Genomic DNA, 19,581 nt, shown 5'->3' on the forward strand with positions numbered 1-19,581 from the left:
CCGAGCTCACATGAGCTAACAGCTAGCGGAAAGTGAGACCCCAGCCTTTCTCCCTCTACCCGTTATCTCGTGTGATGTTACAGACCTGTGAACCTGGGTATAAGGGAACTTTTTTTATTATTCCACATGCTCCAGCTCCCACCCACTTTTGAGAGGTGGGAAGCCAGTGTCTTTCTCAGTCCCCTAAACCCCTGTAGGGATGCTTCACAGAGGTGACACCTGTGTTTTCTCTCAATCACTAACCCCCTAAAGACCCACCCTAGGAGCCTGTAACTCCACGCCCCTCTCTCTGGGATGCCCATGGCTCCACCCCCTCTGTCTGGGATGCCCGTGGCTCCGCCCCCTCTGTCTGGGATGCCTGTGGCTCCGCCCCCTCTGTCTGGGATGCCTGTGGCTCCGCCCCCTCTCTCTGGGATGCCCGTGGCTCCGCCCCCTCTCTCTGGGATGCCCGTGGCTCCGCCCCTCTCTGAGACAGCTCAGGCTCTCTTGGGACAAGCTGTGTGCTTGCAGAGGGCCCAGCGGTGAGCATCAAGTAGTGCACCAATGCTGCGCCCTGTTTTGGAGTGAAGACCACACAGGGGTCCCTTTAGTCTCTAGGACCTCTGCTCCTGATATCCTTTCCTATCTGAGTTCTTTTCTCCTGGTTCTTCCTCCAAGGCGCCCCTTCTCCCTTCTCCTTAATCTGCTGAGTGTTCATAGCAATTGGCCCAAGGTCCAGCTCTGGCTCAGGGAACTGACAGTTTTGAGGAAATGGAGACAGGAGAGCGGGTAAGAAGATGGTGGTGAGGGGCACCCTACCTCCCCTGCTTCTTCCCTGAAGAGACCAGAGACTCCTGGATCGAGGAGGAGGGCATCCTTGTCAGTGGTTTGTGGCCCCTCATACCCAGTGCTGAGTGGGCATCACACAGGCATGAGGGTGGCCTGGTGGATTCCTAGGCCTCTGCTTCTATGTCTTTAAAATGGGCACAAGAATTATATAATAAAAATGAATGTAAGATTTATTATCATAAAGTCACATGGTTTTATATAAATACATATCATACACATATGTATTATACACCTATTATAGGATTTGGCATTGCCCAGTTGCAGGACCTGATTAAACTGTCTCTGGGAGCTGTTGCTTCTACATCTGGTGCCACAGCCTGAAGTCAGCCATGGAGAAGGGAAGGTGGATGTGAGGTGGAGAAGGTCAGGGAAAACAGGATGAGCAGACGTACAGGATGGGCTAGAACGAGCTTAGGTGATGGGGGTGGCCTGCACTCTGATGCCCTTCATCACAGAGCTAAACACCCACCAGCCCGGGAGCTGCAGAAGCTGAATGAAGGAGGAGTCATGGCAGCCCCTGCCAGCCAGATGAGCCCACAGGTGAGCAGTGACATCTGCGAGCTTCCAGGTGCCTTGTGCTCCAGTCTACCAGGGGACAGGAATACAGCTGCTTCTTCACTTCCGCCTTCATTATCTCATGCCAAGCGTCTCCTGCCACCGGCCCACACTAACCTGGACCTATGTAGGGAAGGGAATTCCATACCCTCGGAGACCTCAGGTCACCTGGAACACCACAGCAGTGTTCTGGTGGACAAGAGTGACCAGAGGGGGCCACAGGGACACTCTGCCCCAGCGTGGAGCCCAGCTCTCCAGTTTAGATGTCCCTTTCCTCAAGACAGGTTTTCTGTAGACATAATGAAACTGAAAGTGAAAGCGTTAGTCGCTCAGTCATGTCCAACTTTTGGCAACCCCATGGCCTGTATCCTCTGTCTATGGAATTCTCCAGGCCAGAATACTGGAGTGGGTAGACCGTCCCTTCTCCAGGAAATCTTCCCAACCCAAGGACTGAACCTGGGTATCCGGCATTGCAGGCAGATTCTTTACCATCTGAGTCACCAGAGAAGCCCATAATGAACCTACCCCAAGCCTAAAACCAGACTGAGGCCACATTGGAGCCCCACAGTTCTCCCTAACTTCTAATCGTGGGCACCTGGGATTGGGGACTTGGAGCCCAGCCTCATCCCAGAGGTCCTTCGCTCCCTACATGCCTCCTCTCTGGGAGGCTCAAGATTCATGCCCAGCTGGGTACCAGCCTGCTCTATATCTGCATGTCTAAGGGAGACCACAGAGGGGACTCTTCAGGTAAACACAGTCAGCAGATGAACCTTCCAGAGGCTGTGCTACCTACAATGTTACAATTCTAGAAAGAATAGTTATGTGAGGGTAGAGACAGAAAACCTATATGGAAAGATGCTGACGCATCACTAGGAGTTCCCTCTGAGAGACGGCATTATGGATGATTCTTCGGCCCTCCTGGGTTTTCTTTTCCCTATATTGAATCTCAATGAGCTTTTATAGTAAAACTTTATAATAAAAAAGAACAGATCTACTGTAGTCAGGTTTTCCCTCCCTTGTCCACACAGCAGATCCACTTAGGTAACAGGTGCAACAGCCAGGAGAGCTCGGGGCGGAGCTGAGCCACATGCAAGCCACCTGCCTGGCACTGGAGAAACAGAAATGCTCTGTGGCCAAGAAAGTCCACGTCTCAGCCTTTCAGACACCGAGGGCATAGCTGGGGCATGAAACTGACCAGGTTCGGTCATCTATCCCTGCTGTCCTCGACAGCTTGCCATTGTCAGCAGAAGTCACAGGGCAGGGAGCTGGTGGACGGGTGTCCTCATGCAGGTGAGATGGGCTGAGTCCCTCTCTCCTCACCCCCTGTAAGTATCAAAACACCCCAGGTGGACTTTCCTGGTGGCACAGTGGATAAGAATGTCCCCCACGTGTGGGGGACACAGGTTTGATCCCTGGTCTGGGAAGATTCTGCGTGCCGTGAAGCAGCGAAGCCTGTGTGCCCCAACTATTGAGCCTGTGCTCGAGAGCCCACGAGCCGCAACTACTGAAGCCTGCCCGCCTCAGAGCCTGTGCTCCACAGCAGGAGAAGCCACTGAAGTGAGAAGCCCACGCACAGCATGAAGGGTGGCTCCCAGCTCACTGCAACTAGAGGAAAGCCGAGCAGCAGTGAAGGCCTGGTGCAGCTAAAAATAAAGAGTTTTCTAAAAAAATATCAAGGTGTGTGTGATCAACTCTTTGGCTCTTTCAAGGATGGCAGGAGTCCTAGTCCAACAGAAAGACTGTTTCAAAGGAATGAAAGCTGAAAAGAAAGCCTTGCAGATAGCGATGGGCTTGCCCAAGGAGACAGATACCAGTCAAGAGCATCACAGGTTTGCTCCAGCTTCTCTCCTGGGCAGTCTAACTCCAAACCACCACCTGGGAGAGCAGTGGGGGACCACCTCACCGCATGGATGCAAAGCCACACGCCGCTGGGCACCTGTTGGTCAGAGGTCAGACTTGGTTTTCCTGTAGCTCAGAGCGTGTGCTCACTCTAAGGGCCAGAGAAGCAGAAGGTACCCATGAAGGCTGATGATTTTCAGTCCCTTCTGATTGATACTCTTTTAAAAAATTGTTTCATTTATTTTAATTTTTGTCTGCTCTGGGTCTTCATTGCTGGGCACGGGGTTTCTCTAGTTGAGGCAAGCAAGAGTTACTCTCTGGTTGTGGTGCAGGGGCTTCTCATTGAGGTGGCTTTTCTTGTTACAGGGCACGCAGCTCCAGGGCACGTGGGCTGCAGTCATTGCAACATGTGGGCTCAGCAGTTGTGGCTCTCGGGCTCAGCTGCCCTGAGGCATGTGGGATCTTTCCAGACCAGGGATTGAACCCTTGTCCCCTGCACTGGTAGGCAGACTCTTTACCACTCAGTCACCAGGGAAGTCCTGATATTCTTGGCATATGTGTTCACATTTATTTGTTGAGTGCAGGGAAGGAACCAACACTTCCTACACGGTGTGCAAAATAAAAACGTCACTGAACGTGACTTTGCACCCCCAGGCTCTGCCTTGGAGGCAAGAAGAAGCTGCTCGCTTCTCTCCAACTCCTGAACCCAAGTGTACATTTTGCCAGTTGGGTTTATTTTCTGGAATGCCATCGTGCCCTTTAGATGGGTGACCTGGGCCGCTGTCAGCCAGTGTGCCCTTCAATCAGCTCTTCCCGCTCTGTGCCCAGGAAGCAGCACCCACATCCCGCCACCAAGCCTCCAGGCCAGGCACACTCCTACACAGACTACAGGGTCCTGTTTATCTTTTTAGTATCTTATTTATTTATTTGGCTGCATCGGGTGTTAGTAGCAGCACGCAGGATCTTCGATCTTCGTTGCAGGATATGGGGTCTGTTTCCCCAACCAGGGATCGAACCCAGCCCCCCTGCGTTGGAAGTGCAGAGTCTTGGCCCCTGGACCACCGGGGAAGTTCCTCCAAGACCCCATTTAAATGCCACCTTCCCCACGCACCCGCCCCATGCCCAGCTGCTCTGATCCTCCCTGATGCCCTAGATCCTTGGTGCTCCTCTCCTGACATCACAGCTCCTCCATGGCCCCTTCCCTGATACTCCAGCTAGCTCCTCTTCCTGACTTTCACAGGTTTTATTGCTTTGGTCTCTCTCTTCCCCTGACCTTGAGAGGCCATCTGTCTCCTCTCAGCTCTTGCCCTCTGACCCCTGGCACTGTGCCTGGCACTGTAAGCACCCTACAAACTCTGGTTGAAAAAGAAATTGCTGATCAATGTCTGAAATTAATCCAACTCAAGCTTTTCTCAGCAGTCATCTGTAAATTGATTCAAGGTGCCCAGCTGGGGAGGTGGCAGGTGTGCAGAGGAAATCAAGGAATCCAGCCTCTCTCCTTCCTCTGAAATCCTGCCAGACTCTGATTCTTCTGTTTTTTCCTTCACACGTGTGCATACTGCGGGGGAGCAGATTTCCGAACCGGGATAAATATGCATTTGCTTGTGAACATCAATGTTGTGAGCACAGTAAATCATTAGAAACAAGAGACACCTCTCGCGCTGGAAGGAAGGAGCTGCTTCCGCCAGCTCTATCGGAAAGGCATCGACACCAATAATGCCACTCGTCAGAGCCCCTGGGGAAATCGAAGCTTTTCCTATTGAGGAGACTGTTTAATGGATGTACTGGCATGCATGGGATGAGGGCTGTGATGGATGCAGACTGGAGAGACCTAAAGACACGGCAGGTCACACAGTGGTGTCAGAGCAGACAGGCACCCAAGCGTGGAGAAGACCAGCCCTGCTGAGGTCAGAAGTACAGGCAGCAGCACATGCCCCGCCCTTCCAGCAACCCCCAAGCCTGTCGCTCTCTGTGTGCTGCAAAACACCAGAAGCCTAATCCGCTTTCTGCTCATGCTGGGCACCTCTAAGCAGAACAGACAGACGGTGCAGAGCGAAGGGGAGCATCCTGGCCTCAAGGCTTGCTTTCTGTGGTGCCCGGCTCAGCATCCCCTGCCTCTCTCACAGTAGGTACTCAATAAAATTGGCTGAATTGTGGATTCTAAACTTCAAGTGTTGGCAGTGGGTCAGTCACAGAACACATAATCACAACCGCATGGTCTGATTCCATCCCAGGAAAACAAGTGTGTCAGCAGCTGCTGTGGATGAAATCATCCATTACTCAGGGAGTGGACGACGCTTGTCCACAGCTCATCACTGCCCCAAACTTCTGGGTCTGATCATCGAAATTATGTTCCAACGGATCTCAACCTGATACATCAGAGGCATCTGGTAGACTGTTATAAAGATGCAGGTGGTGGACCCACCCAGACCGGGCGGAGGTGCTGTGAAGGCTTCTCTCACGTTTCTCCAGGGGCCTCCAAAGACAGAGAACCACTGAGTTCCCAGAGGGGCCAGGGGACACTGCCTCAACTCTGCTGCTGGAACCCTCTGAAGTTACTGCCGGGCCCTTCACAGAAACTCTTTTCAGAATCTCAGCTTCCTCATCTGTAAAACAGATGTAATAAAACCCTGTGCCCTATACCCTGAGAAAACCATAACTGCAAAAGACACATGTCCCCCAGTGGTTATTGCAGCTCTATTTACAACAGCTAGGACATGGAAGCAACCTAGATGTCCATTGACAGATGAATGGATAAAGAACCTGTGGTACATATACACAAAGGAATATTACTCAGCCATGTAAAGGAACACATTTGAGTCAGTGCTAATGAGGTGGATGAAACAAGAGCCTATTATACAGAGTGAAGTGAGTCAGGAAGAGAAAAACAAATATTGTATATCAACGCATATACATGGAATCTAGAAAGACGGTACCGATGAATCTATTTGCAGAGCAGCAGTGGACACCCAGACACAGAGAACAGGCTGTGAGCCTGAGGGGAGGGGGGAGGCAGTGAGATGAATGGAGAATGTGCCGTCTTACCATATGTAAGATAGATGGCCAGTGGGCATTTGCTGTATGACTCAGGGAACGCAAACTGGGGCTCTGTGACCACCTAGAGGGGCAGCACAGGGTGGGGGGGAGGTACAGGAGCGAGGGGACAGATGTATACCTATGGCTGATTCATGTTGATTGCAAAGCAATTAAATTGCTTCAATTAAAAATAAATACTTTTTTTTTATAAACCATAATGTGTCCCTCGGACTAGATAGGCCCACCAAGACATAGGAACCCATCTGCAGACCTTATAAAGCAGCTGCCTGCTAGAATATCCTTTTATTTATATAATAAGCATGGCTTTGCTCCACGACACTCAAATTTGAGAACCATCTTATTTGATACTTTTTCTACATAAAATTAAACCTAGCTGAGGCTCATGACAAACCCCGGCCTGGCCCTGGCGCGCCCAGCCCAGGACTGACCTGGCTGAGTGCCACAGTGTTAACTCAGGCACATCCCACGCACTGCTGATCCCAGCCAACACCTCCAACTTGCAGCAAGCCCCCTCAAGCCAGCCCGTGGTATCGACAGCCATCACCCTGAGACCCTGCGATCCTGATAAGGGACAGACCGAGCTCAAGGTCTTTGAGCTTTGAAAAACCTACCTTATCTTTCCTCTTTTGAACTTCATCCCCCCAGCGCCTGGTCTCTGGGCTAGATTGTACTCCCCACTTGGCAGTAAAACATTGCCTCTCAACCTTCAAACTTAGGAGGCTCAGGGCTCTTCCCAGCACCTCACTCACCAGGGTTAATCAGACCAGAAATAGTAACACCAGGCCCTCCCTCTGCCCCCACCAAAGATTCAGCTGTGAATGCACCCAGGCCACAGCAGAGAGGCCCTGTATCAGTCAGCTGTGGATCACTCCCACTGCACCTTTGCTAGGTTGACCATGAGCTTGGCCACAGGGCCTTGAGCTACTATGCCTGGTGTCACAGACCCCGGCGTCCAGCCCCGTGCCCACCCTCAACATTCATGCAGTCACTCTCCCAGTGGACTCCCGAGAGTCTTCCCGAGCACCGCGATTCTGCTCAACCCTGAGCACAGGACCCAGCTAAGCCCTCCCAGCCTCCAGACCCACAGAAATTGTCAGATAATCAATGCATGCATTTTAATCTGCCAAATTTGTTAACAAATCTGGTAATCTGTCACATGGCAATAGAAAACAAATTCAATTTCTTTCCTGTTTCATCATGTTGAGTGGAAGATGTCAGGTAGTACATGAGCGTCTGGGTGTAAAAGGGAGACACAAAACCAGGACACTCTGCTCTGATTCCCGACTCCAGAAAGCTGGAAGTCCAAAGACCTGGGCTCAGGTTCAGCTCCTGCTGCTAGCCCGGTGCGTGTCCCTGAGCAAGTGTCAGCTGCCTGGTGCCCCTCACGGTCTTCCAGCGCTGAAATCCAGAGTCTGTAGTTTCGAGAGTAAGATCTTAGAGTTATGGAGGTCACATTTACTTCCAGATTCTCTCAATTCTATCCTCCCATTGATCCTTCATTCGAAACTGGGAAGCGGGTGGGCGGAACAGACACAGAAGTCAGCTTCCCCAGAGACTCTGGAATGAAAAACCTTTCAGACTTCAAGGGACAGCAACTCGCTTTTCAATCCAGTTGCTCATTGCTCTGGGAACAGCCTGCTAGCTAAGCAAACCTTCCCCATTTTTTTTTACCTTTCTGAGCACATTCTTCTGAGCCTGGAGAGAGAACAATGGAATGGCAGCTCTGCTTTCACTCTGCTTCAGTCGATCAAGGAGGAATTCACATGGGACTTCTCTGAGCCCCTGGCTTCTGTGCAGGGGTCTGCCCAGGAGCATGAGAAGCCTGTACCAGGGGCGTCCCCAGGCCTCCCTCCCCAGTGACCCCCATCAGCAACAGGGCGGTGGGGCGTGGGGGAGGCTGGGGTTTAGGGCGTACCTGTGCAGTCAAGGAACACCAAAGACCAAGTGCTGCCCTGGCCACCTGAGCCAGGAGCCCCAGCCACCGTCTGTCCGTCACTGCCTCCTGCCCGGCCTCTGAACCACCATACCACGGACCCAAAAGTAGGCAGGGGGTCACCCAGGACCCCCTTGCTCAGGACGCCTCGGGCCTGTCTGATCGACTCACTACCTCTAGTGGGACTACAGTGTCCTGTTCAGGCCCCTGCTCACACCCTGCATGGTCTCACCTCTGGGATCCATTAACCCCACTCCTAGCAAGTCCTGAACGAGTGCCCTCAGCACAGACCGGGGGCACAAAGTGACTCCAACTAAGCCACCAGATGCCCACCAAGAGTCACTGAAACCACCTTTAAGCACACAGGTCGGTGGCGTCCCAGGAACAGCAAACGTGCCCGGAAGGGTCTAGAGATGAATCTCAGAGCCGCCACTGCCACACGGACCACAGAAGTGGGCTGTGTGCCTGGGAGGGCCTCCCGGAAGAGAAGAGGGCCCCTTTCCCAGGAAGCCCGGGCCCCCCGGGCCTGTCTTCATGCTGTCCACCAGCACTTACAGGACAGTCTCCCTCACCTCCCCCACCCAGAGCCCTGGACGGCCCTGAAGTGCATCCCACATGCAGTGAGGCCACAGGGAGTGGTATCAAGAGGTTGTGGGGGCTGTGGCTCCAACCTGGCTGCACACTGAAATTGACATCACTTTCCCAGCCTCCATCCACCCCCAGAAGCCAGAACCAGGTGTCACCTTGAGCAAGTCATCAGCCTGGTGGAGCCTCGGTTTTGTCACCTGTGAAGTGGGGATAATACAGCACCATCCTACTATGAGACGAAATGACAGGACTGGAGCTTCCTACCCTCTCTCCCAGCAGAGCATACGGAGAACACGGAAATATTTGCAGAGCCCGCTGAGTAGAGGAACAAGTGTGGGAGTTCTGCCCTGAGCCCCACCAGCCGCCCCAGAGCCGGAGGGGGCACCACCTCCCAGACAGCAGCAGGCAGAGGGGCAGCGTGCCAAAGGCCTGATCCCTGACGAGCACCAGCAGAGGTATGATGAGTGCAAGCCCCCACCCAGTGCAGGAGGGAGGTCTGGGACGGGGCTGGCACATCCCCATTTTTAACAGCACCTCGCACAGTTCTGGGGCAGTGGGTGCACAGGACCAGGCTTGGACTTTCAGCTCTAGCCATTCGGAAACAGCAGCTCTCCCCCAGCAGGGTTACTCATGCCCGCTTACCCATCCCACACTTTTCCTGCAGCCCACCCACTGCTAGGGTCCTCCCCACCTAATTAGCAGGCAAGTCCCGTTCAGGGGGAACTGAATGGGTCCCTTCTGCAGCCGGGCACCCCTCACAGTGTCCCTTTGTAGGCGGCCAGCCTCCTGACCAGGCCAAACTGGGCCCTCAGCTGTTTACCCTCCATGCCATTTGGACTTGGCCTCCTGGCTCCCACCTTCAAAGCTGTGATGGAGCGGTGTGGGGCCTCCTGTGGGGCCGTGCTTTCCTCTGGAAAAGTGGCTGGCCACGGGCGGGGTCTGGTGTCAAAGACGGGCCCTGGACTGGCTGCTTGCAGGGGGCGTGATGACCCAGACGCGCTCTGGAGGTGAGAAGCGCAAACAGCTCAGGCCTGGGAGACAGAGTTCTGGCCAGTGGGGCCGGGCACAGCTCCTGCCACCCCAGTGCTCCCCACATTCCATCTGCCCTCCCCACAAAGATGTAGAGCCCCCCTCCTTGAGGTGGACCTTCCTCCAGACCTCAGGAGAAAGCCCTGGTTATACTAAAGGGCAAACAGGCAGAGCCTCCGCAGAGGGCCAGGCCCCAGTGGGGGACAGGGAGGGGCATGGGAACCTGGGGTAGACACTGCCACTCCCGACCCCCGGCCTCTAGAACAGGCTGAACCCAGGCCCACCCAGACAGCCCCAGATGCTCGGCTGGAGACCTCAGGGTCACCATTGTCGTGAATGGGGTCTGGAGTTTCAGGTCCCTCCCCTGCATGGACGGGGCTGTCTGGGCACCAGGCTCCATGGGGTGAAGCCTCACCTCCCACCTGAGGAGTCTACGAGCTATCTCCCGGGAGTGGGTCTGAGTACTACCAGTTTTGCAGCGCTGCTATAGGGATGAAAGAACTAAAGCATGAACTGGCCCTCAACTGGGAAGGAAAGATGCGATTGTTAAAACCATTCACTCATCAAAGTTAAGACCCATGGGGAGAGGCAGGCACCAGGCAAGTGAACCCAGGTCAGAACCCAGAGCTCAGGCAAGTGAACTCAGGTTAGGACCTGACCCCCCAGGCTATCCAAGTCCAGGAGTATCCTCACATCCTAGGAGCAATGACACCTTCTACGGGAAACATCAGCTCAGGGTCCCGCTCGAACAAAACCACTAAAATCCCTCCCTCTCTGCATAGCCTCGGAGGTTAATGAGTCTGGGATGGATCCTGCCCTGCACCCCGCTACCCTGGCACTCCCCTTCCCAGTGCCAGGGGTCAGTGGGGTCCACAACCAAATCCCAGGACGTGTTCCCAGGAAGGTCCAAGGAACCTTGTGCCAGCCAGACCTATAGCACTTACCTGTCGGCGGAGAGCCCAGGATTCCTGGATGTTTTTCCAGTCTCAGGTCATCCCAGCACCCTTCAGAGTTTGCAAATTCCCAGAGAAGGTTGAGGTGGGTGGTGGGGGGTGCAGAACCAAGGACCTAACGCTGCCCCCACCAGCAGCCGGCTTCCAATTTCTTTTCTTTTCTTTTTTTTAATTTAATTTAATTTTTTAACTTTACAATATTGTATTGGTTTTGCCATATATCAAAATGAATCCGCCACAGGTATACATGTGTTCCCCATTCTGAACTCTCCTCCCACCTCCCTCCCCACCAGCTTCCAATTTCTAAATGAGGAAACTACAACTTGTAGAGATTTCCACCCTGGACTGAAGTTATAGAGCTGGTGACTAGCCTTGAAGGACTCAGAAGCCAAGGGGGTGGGCAGTGGGCAGCGCTTGGCCACAGCCAGGAGTGGGGAGGGAAATCGTCCCTCCCTGATCCCCTCACCACCACCCCCGCCCAGGGAGACTCCAGTGGAGGCCCGTTCTGGGCCCAGGCACTGACCTTGTCCCTTGGCACTCGCACACCCAGGGCTGCCCGATCTCGCTGGTGGGCAGGACTGTCCGATCTCGTTGGTGGGCAGGACTGTCGCGATCTCAGCGACCAGGTGCCAGAGTCATCCTCACTAATTGCACACCAAGCCACCCCCCGACCACCAGGGCAACTATTAGTAACCCCACTGAACAGTGAGGCCCGGCAAAGCCAAAGGACCCGCCTTCCCTCCCCCTTCTCCCCCTCTTTGCACTCCCCCGACTCCAGCCCAACGCCCCTGTCCTTGCAGGACCTCAGGCTGCAAGTCCCTCCAGTCGCAGCCGTCCAAGGAGCTTTCAGGACGGTCCGGGAAGCCCTTCCCATGGGGTCGCAGCGCTCCCTGCCGGGGACGCACAAGCGCCCCTCACTGGTCCTGTTGACCACGATGCTCTTCAGAGCTCCCCATCCCGGGCACGGGAGTTGATTCTCCCTGCACTGAACTGAAAGCGGCTCCAGAGGGGTGCAAGCGATTCACAGAGACCCCCGGGTAGGCGAGAGAGGTCTGAACCGGGGCCCTCAAGCAGCAGCGACCCTCTCTGCAGGGAGTGGCCGTGGGAGATTTGTGTCTACGCTTACAACTTTCCTACAAGGAGCACAGTTAATAATAAAAATGAAACAACTTTTGCCAAAGTTCACTGCATTCGGCGCGCGGTTGAGAGGCTCCGGGCCAGGCCGTGGTCCCCGGGCTTTCTGCACCGCCCGTCCGCTCCCGGCTCTGCAGCGCGAGGTCCCTTGCCCACCCGCCTCTCCCGGCACAAGCCAGCCTCCCGCCTGCGGAACGCCCACATCCCTACCCGGCTACTGCGCACGCGCGGCTGCCGGCTCGGCTTGCCGACCCTGGAACCAAAGCCTTGCGGACAGCGCCCCCTGCCGTCCCCAGGCGCCCTGTGCCCAGGAGCGGATCCCGCCAAACCCGACTCCTCCTTAGGCTGAGATGACTCGGGAATGCTGGATCTTGGAGGTGAGGGAACACCTCTCCAAAGCCCTGTCCTCCACCCAGAGCCCGAAGTCCCTTCTCTGCGCCCCAGGAACTGACTTTGGCGGAAACTAAGTGACTATTGTTGTTGTTCAGTCACTAAGTCATGTCTGACTCTTTGAGACCCCACTGGACGGCTGAAGCTGAAACTCCCAATACTTTGGCCACCACTCATTGAAAAGATCCTGATGCCGGGAAAGATTGAAGGCGGGAGAAGGGGATGACAGAGGATGAGATGGTTGGATGGCATCACCGACTCAATGGGCATGAGTTTGAGTAAACTACAGGAGTTGGTGATTGACAGGGAAGCCTGGCGTGCTGAAGTCCATGGGGTCACAAAGAGTTGGACACAACTGAGCGACTGAATTGAATTGAACTCAAGTGACTGTTGTTGTTCAGTCACTAAGTAGTATCCGACTCTTTGAGACCCCGTGGACTGTGCTATGCCAGGCTTCCCTATCTTTCACTATCTCCCAGTTTGCTCAGATTCATGTCCATTCAGCCGGCGATGCTATTCTAACCATCTCATCTTCTGCCACCCTCTTCTCATTTTGCCTTCAGTCTTTCCCAGCATCAGGGTCTTTCTCACGAGCCAGCTCTTCGCATCAGGTGGCCAAAGTATTGGAGCTTCATCAGTCTTTCCAATGAGTATTCAGGGTTGATTTCCTTTAGGACTGATTAATCTCCTTGCAGTCCAAAGGACTTTCAAGAGTCTTCTTCAGCACCACAGTTTGAAAGCATCCATTCTTTGGCGCTCAGCCTTCTTTCTGGTCCAACTCTCACATCCTTACATGACTACTGGAAAAACCCAATACAGGGAATGCACAAAGTGTGGTGGCTGTCAGACTGACCCTGTTTGAAATCTTCTGCCTGGAGGTCACAAACCTCGGCTCTACAAGGCGGTCTGAGGGACCACTTGAACCCAGAGCTCAATGGTTGAAGGTTCAGGTCACCTGGGGTAGTCCCAGGCCCCACCTCCAGACACCAACTCAGGCAGGACCACTCTAAGAAATACTGGCTTAATTTGACCCCCTCATTTTATGAAGGACAGGCAGGTAGTAATTTGCCTAAGATCACAGCTCCTTGGATGGCTGTGCAAAACGGAAGCTCTGGCAACACAGCTACCACCTGTACCTCCATCCCCCAGTTAGAGAAACCAGGAAGTTGTCACCAGGTTCAGTCCCAGTTCGGCCACCACTGCTGTGTGCACTACAGCAGGTCCCTCCCACTCTCCGCATTGCCCAGCTCTGTGCTGCAGCACAGATCGGCGGGCAAAGTTCCCTCTGTGATTCCAGAATCCTCACAGCAGAAGCACACTTCCATCCAGGTTTGAGCTCCTAGATCACCATGTGAGATCCTGCGGCTTTGTGTGCTCTTTTCATGACTATTTATAAACTACTCCCAGGAGTCATTACTTCCAGATCATTAATAAGTAGTTAGGCCCTTAGCGGGCTTCCCTGAGAGCTCAGTTGGTAAAGAACCCACCTGCAATGCAGGAGACCCTGGTTCAATTGCTGGGTCAGGAAGATCTGCTGGAGAAGGGATAGGCTACCCACTCCAGTACCCTTGGGCTTCCCTTGTGGCTCAGCTGGTAAAGAATCTGCCTGCAATATGGGGGACCTGGGTTCGATCCCTGGGTTGGGAAGATCCCCTGGAGAAGGGGAAGGCTACCCACTCCAGTGTTCTGGCCTGGAGAATTCCATGGACTGTATAGTTCATGGGGTTGCAAAGAGTCAGACACGACTGAGCGACTTTCACTTTCACTTTAGGCCCTTCAGTTCAGTTCAGTTGCTCAGTCGTGTCCAACTCTTTGCGACCCCATGAATCACAGCACGCCAGGCCTCCCTGTCCATCACCAACTCCTGGAGTATACCCAAACTCATGTCCATTGAGTCAGTGATGCCATCTAACCATCTCATCCTCTGTCATCCCCTTCTCCACCTGCCTTCAATCTTTCCCGGCATCAGGGTCTTTTCAAATGAGTCAGCTCTTGGCAGCAGGTGGCCAAAGTACTGGAGTTTCAGCTTCAGCATCAGTTCTTCCAATGAATATTCAGGACTGATCTCCTTTAGGATGGACTGGTTGGATCCATCCTTTAGGCCCTTAGAAACCCCTAAATCAAAGTGCTTTGTGATAAAAAGAAGACAGAAGAGACTGGCAGAACTTACTAGCATCCCTCACTTCCCACTGCAGAGGGGAAGATGTACCCCGATGGTCTGCGGGGAAGCCACCAAGATCAGAAGGCACTCCGGCCAGCCATGGCCCATTTATTCAGGACCCAGAGTCATAAACAGTCCTGCTGAACAGGAGGCTCTGAGCCAGGTTCTGCCTTACTCCCATTCATTTTAGCTGCCATCTGCTCTGCACTTAAGTATTGTGATACAAATTATAAAAACCGTATTAGCTCTGATATTTCATTAACGACTTGAGGGACTGGACCAAGGCATGGGGGAGAAATCTCATTTCCATGGTAATCAAAATAAAGGCTGGGAGCTAATAACACTCCTCTGAACCATTAGACAGGCACTGAACAGTAGAGTAAGGCCTGAAATATATTTTAAAGGGTTTTTCCTAAAGGGACTAAGCTGCTTTTGTGTATCTATTATTTATTTAAATAGCTCCTGCTAGTATTTTTAAGAATCCATCCCCCAAGTTAGAAACTAATTGACATGCTTTCCATACACCTGGGGCCTCTCAGCCATCCTCCAGAGCCAAATGGAGGAGCTGGCCCCTGTGCCCCCAGCCACGCGGGCACCTGGACTATCTCCTGCCTCCCTGCAGAAGTCTGGTCCAGCCCACCCAGGACTCCAGGGCTCCGCGTCTTACTATTCCAATGACCCAAGGCAAGTTTGTCTCTCTAAGCCTGGGTTTTCTCATCCGTAAAATAATGGGGGTGTTAGCACTTGTGATGAAAACTATCACATTTGGAATAGCACCTAGCACATGCTGTCTAATAAATGTTCTTTCTTGGAACCACTGCCTCTCCTCTCCACACTGTACTTAATATTTTTCAAATAACTGTACTTGTAACTTGTTATTTAGTCACTAAGTCGTGTCTGACTCTTTTGTGACCCCATGGCCTGTAGCCCGCCAGGCTCCTCTGTCGGTGGGATTTCCCAGGCAAGACTACTGGAATGGCTTACCATTTTCTACTCCAGGGGATCTTCCCCACCCAAGGATTGAACCCCTGTACTTGTAGCAGGGAAGAACAAATCTGACCCCATACTGGATCTGTTTCTTTTACCTTAAACTCTATATTCTATTGCTTTTGCTGCAAGTTAAGAATGTTGTCTAGAGCCTGAGATATACAGGATAGCTCACTGTCAAGGCTCTGATCTTTAAAAGTCTAAAGGTCAGACTGTAGACAAAACTTTCCATTCATACAGAGATAAAAAGTTGTAGAAAAGAGAAGAACATGTGTCTTGTTGGGGCTTTACAGCAAGAGCAAAGGATTCCGATACCAAGAAGTTTGCAACAACAACCACACTCCCTCCCCTTTTGGTATAGTTCAGTTCAGTTGCTCAGTCCTATCTGACTCTTTGCAACCCCATAGACTACAGCACGCCAGGCCTCTCTGTCCATCACCAACTCCCGGAGGTGGCTCAAACTCATGCCCATCCCATCGGTGATGCCATCCAACCATCTCATCCTATCGTCCCCTTCTCCTCCCACCTTCAATCTTTCCCAGCATCAGGGTCTTTTCAAATGAGTCACTTCTTCGCATCAGGTGGCCAAAGTATTGGAGTTTCAGCTTCAGCATCAGTCCTTCCAATGAATATTCAGGACTGATTTCCTTTAGGATTGACTAGTTTGATCTCCTTGCAGTCCAAGGGACTCTCAAGAGTCTTTTCCAACCCCACAGTTCAAAAGCATCAGTTCTTCAGTGCTCAGCTTTCTTTATGGTCCAGCTCTCACATTCATACATGACAACTGGAAAAAACCATAGCTTTGACTAGATGGACCTTTGTTGACAAAGTAATGTCTCTGCTTTTTAATATGCTGTCTAGGTTGGTCATAGCTTTTCTTCCAAGGAGCAAGTGTCTTAATTTCATGGCTGCAGTCAGCATCTGCAGTGATTTTGGAGTCCAAGAAAATAAAGTCTGTCATTCTTTCCATTGTTTCCCCATCTATCTGCCATGAAGTGATGGGACCAGATGCCATGATCTTCGTTTTTCGAATGTTGAATTTTAAGCCAGCTTTTTTACTTTCCTCTTTCACTTTCATCAAGAGGCTCTTCAGTTCCTCCCCCAGATTCTAGCTTCTTTTATACAAAAAGGGAAGGAGAAGCAAGATGCTTCTTTGGGACTCTACTCCATCATCTTCTTGGTCTGCTGGCTTTCCAAATAAAGTCACCATTCCTGGCCCAACAACTCATCTCTCATTTGTCAGCTTGCAATGCAGTGAGCAGTACAATCTTGGACTAAACATACTAAAAAGCCCCATAAGGTCAAGGATCATGTTCATCTTTTTCACCAGCAGGCTCTAGTGTAGTCCCAGTGCCTGGCATGGTAAGTTGAATGAATGACACCCTGCTTTACAATCAATAATCACTCATGCCTCCACATTCAATACCCATTTTGTAAAGGCTGCACACTAGACTCCACTGGGGAGCATTTAACAGACAGATGTCTAGGCCTTATCCCCAGAGATTGTGATGGAATTGATTTGAGGTGGGGCCTGAACATTGACATCAATTCTTAAGCACTCCAGGTGACCTCAATAGGCAGCCAGTGTGAGAAGCAGAGATCTAACCCTACCGGTGGTCCCCGAAAGGTGGTCCATTCCTGTTGGGAGGAGGCTAGGGTCTTTAAACTCCCAGTGCCTGAAACATACTGTAATTTCACCTTTGTAATTCTGCTTCATCCAGGGGAAATCAGACATCTTGTCCCAATCTCAGTTCGTGTGTGCAATGATTAATTTAGATGCAAGTGAAAGTCGACTATTTGCGACCCCATGGACTATACAGTCCATGGAATTCTCCAGACCAGAATACTGGAGTGGGTAGCCTTCCCCTTCTCCAGGGGATCTTCCCAACCCAGGGATCAAACCCAGGTCTCCCACATTGCAGGCGTATTCTTTACCAGCTGAGCCACAAGGGAAGCCCAAGAATACTGGAGTGGGTAGCCTATCCCTTCTCCAGAGGATGTGCAGGTGGATTCTGAGGTATCAGGGAAGCCCGAATTTAGATGAGGCATCCTAAAAGGTCAGGATCCAAAGAACACTACATTGTCGGGGTTTGGGGCTGAATTATTTCCCCCTTCCCACACACACTCCCATGGTGAAGTACTAATCCCTAGAACCTCAGAATGTGACTGCATTCAGAGATTAAGTCTTTAAAGTGACAATTAAGTTAAAATGAGGTCATTAGGGTGGACCTTAATCCAATGTGAAAATTTAAGTGTCAGTTGCCCAGTCTCATCTGACTCTTTGAGACCCCATGGACTGTGTAGCCCTCCGGGTTCCTCTTTCCATGGAATTCTCTGGTCAGCAACACTGGAGTGGGCAGCCATTCCCTCCTCCAGGGGATCTTCCCAACTCAGGGATCTCCAGCATTGCAAGCAGATTCTTTAACCATCTGAGCCACCGGGGAAACCTTCATCAAACCGTTAAGACTCTCAAAGAATTCAGCAGGAAGTTTGCTGTTTTGTTAAATTCACCTTGCATTTAGGCCTTTTCGATGGGTGAGAACTGCTGAATGCATCTTACTCTTGATCATGATCTTATGCCTCAAGGCAGCATCAGCACCTCCATCTACTGGGAGCTTACAGGAGAGGCAGAATCTCACTGAATCAGAATCTGCAGTTAGGTGAGATTCCTAAAGCAAGTTCTCAGCCCTGAGGGCACACAGAGTCACCTGGGGACCTTTAAAGTTACTGAGGCCTGCGTGCAGCCCGAGATTCCAGCCTGGGGTAAGGCCTGAGAAACTCTGGTGCTTTTGATGTGCACAAGGGGATCTAATTGGAAGCAGGGAAAGTGAAAGTGAAGTCGCTCAAAGTGTCCGACTCTTTGGGCCCCATGGACTGTAGCCTACCAGGCTCCTCTATCCATGGGATTTTCCAGGCAAGAATACTGGAGTGGGTTTCCATTTCCTTCTCCAGGGGATCTTCCAGACCCAGGGATCAAACCCAGGTCTCCCGCATTCCGCATTGTAGGCAGACAATGAGCCACCATCTGACCAACCAGGGAAGTCCGACTGGAAGCAACACCAACCTTAATAACCCCAGTCTTACAATCCCAACCAGGGTTGAGAAGTAGCAGCCTCTGACTGGTTTAGGAGGACCCCTACTTCAGTTTGCTATGTGTCTTATATAGACTGCAGGGGGCCAGGCAGGTCTAAGCCAGAACCTCCCAGGCAGACCAGTAAATACTGCCGTTGGTATGAGCAGACGCTCCAGTAACCCCTGGCTCAGATTTGATCTCTAACTTCCAAGCTGCTAAGAGGTGACTTGTTAGCTTCTTGGGGGGGAGGGAGGGGGTGCAGGGAGCAATGTGTCACTACCAATGACAAGGTGTTCCCTTTGACACAAGGACTCACCCCTAAGGAGCTACTCCACTGAGGCACTCATACACAAGATGCAAAGTGGCCACAGTCAGTTTAAGAGTGAAAAACTCATCACAATGTCACACCATCCTGCTGTACGCCTTAGATCTTTACACAGTGACCTCTGATGTATTAAATAAAACTATTAAAATTACGTTCCACTTCTAAAAGACAAAAAAGTAAACGACTGAAGAATAACCAAGATGTTTTCTGCTACGGAATTCTAACATACCCATTGAAGATAAAATACTATCGTCACAGAGTGTGAACGTAAAATTCATGTTTTCTGATACAAAATTATAATATATCCACTTAAGATAAAATACTATGGTCATAGAGTGTGAAAATAAAAATTCATGCTTTGTGGCAAGACAAGAACAATTTAAACAGATCCTCTCTGCCCTCCTGGCCCCTCTGTCCCCTCTACTGTGCACTGTGTCTCAGTTAAGCAGCAACCAAACCTGCCCATTGGCAGAAGTACCTGCTCAACCACAAAGAGCAACACTTTCCAGCACCAGGAGGACAACTCCTTTAAGACAACATTCCTTCCTTTTTTTTTCTGGTCATGCCACTCGGCTTCCTGGAACCCGTGCCCCTTGCAGTGGAAGGGCAGAGTCTTAAATCACTGGACGGCCAGGAGTCCTACATTCCTTCTTAATCTTGTAAGGGCCAAGATGACCCATGACCGCTAACTCGCCCGATTGTGTAAGCTGTCAATAATGCGTCATCAAG

General features: G+C 51.8%; 1 long non-coding RNA gene across 1 annotated transcript; it reads right to left on the reverse strand.

Annotated features, from left to right (window-relative positions):
* Window positions 1-7,379: 7,379 nt before the first annotated feature.
* LOC139180004 (uncharacterized) lies at window positions 7,380-9,890 on the reverse strand. The gene is made up of 2 exons (XR_011564323.1): window positions 9,658-9,890; window positions 7,380-8,997 (listed from the first exon to the last, which is right to left on the reverse strand). It is a non-coding gene; the product is annotated as an uncharacterized lncRNA (long non-coding RNA).
* Between the last annotated feature and the right edge of the window lie 9,691 nt (window positions 9,891-19,581).

Source organism: Bos indicus, chromosome 26 (genome assembly GCF_029378745.1).
Source record: "Bos indicus isolate NIAB-ARS_2022 breed Sahiwal x Tharparkar chromosome 26, NIAB-ARS_B.indTharparkar_mat_pri_1.0, whole genome shotgun sequence".
Classification (NCBI taxonomy): domain Eukaryota; kingdom Metazoa; phylum Chordata; class Mammalia; order Artiodactyla; family Bovidae; genus Bos; species Bos indicus.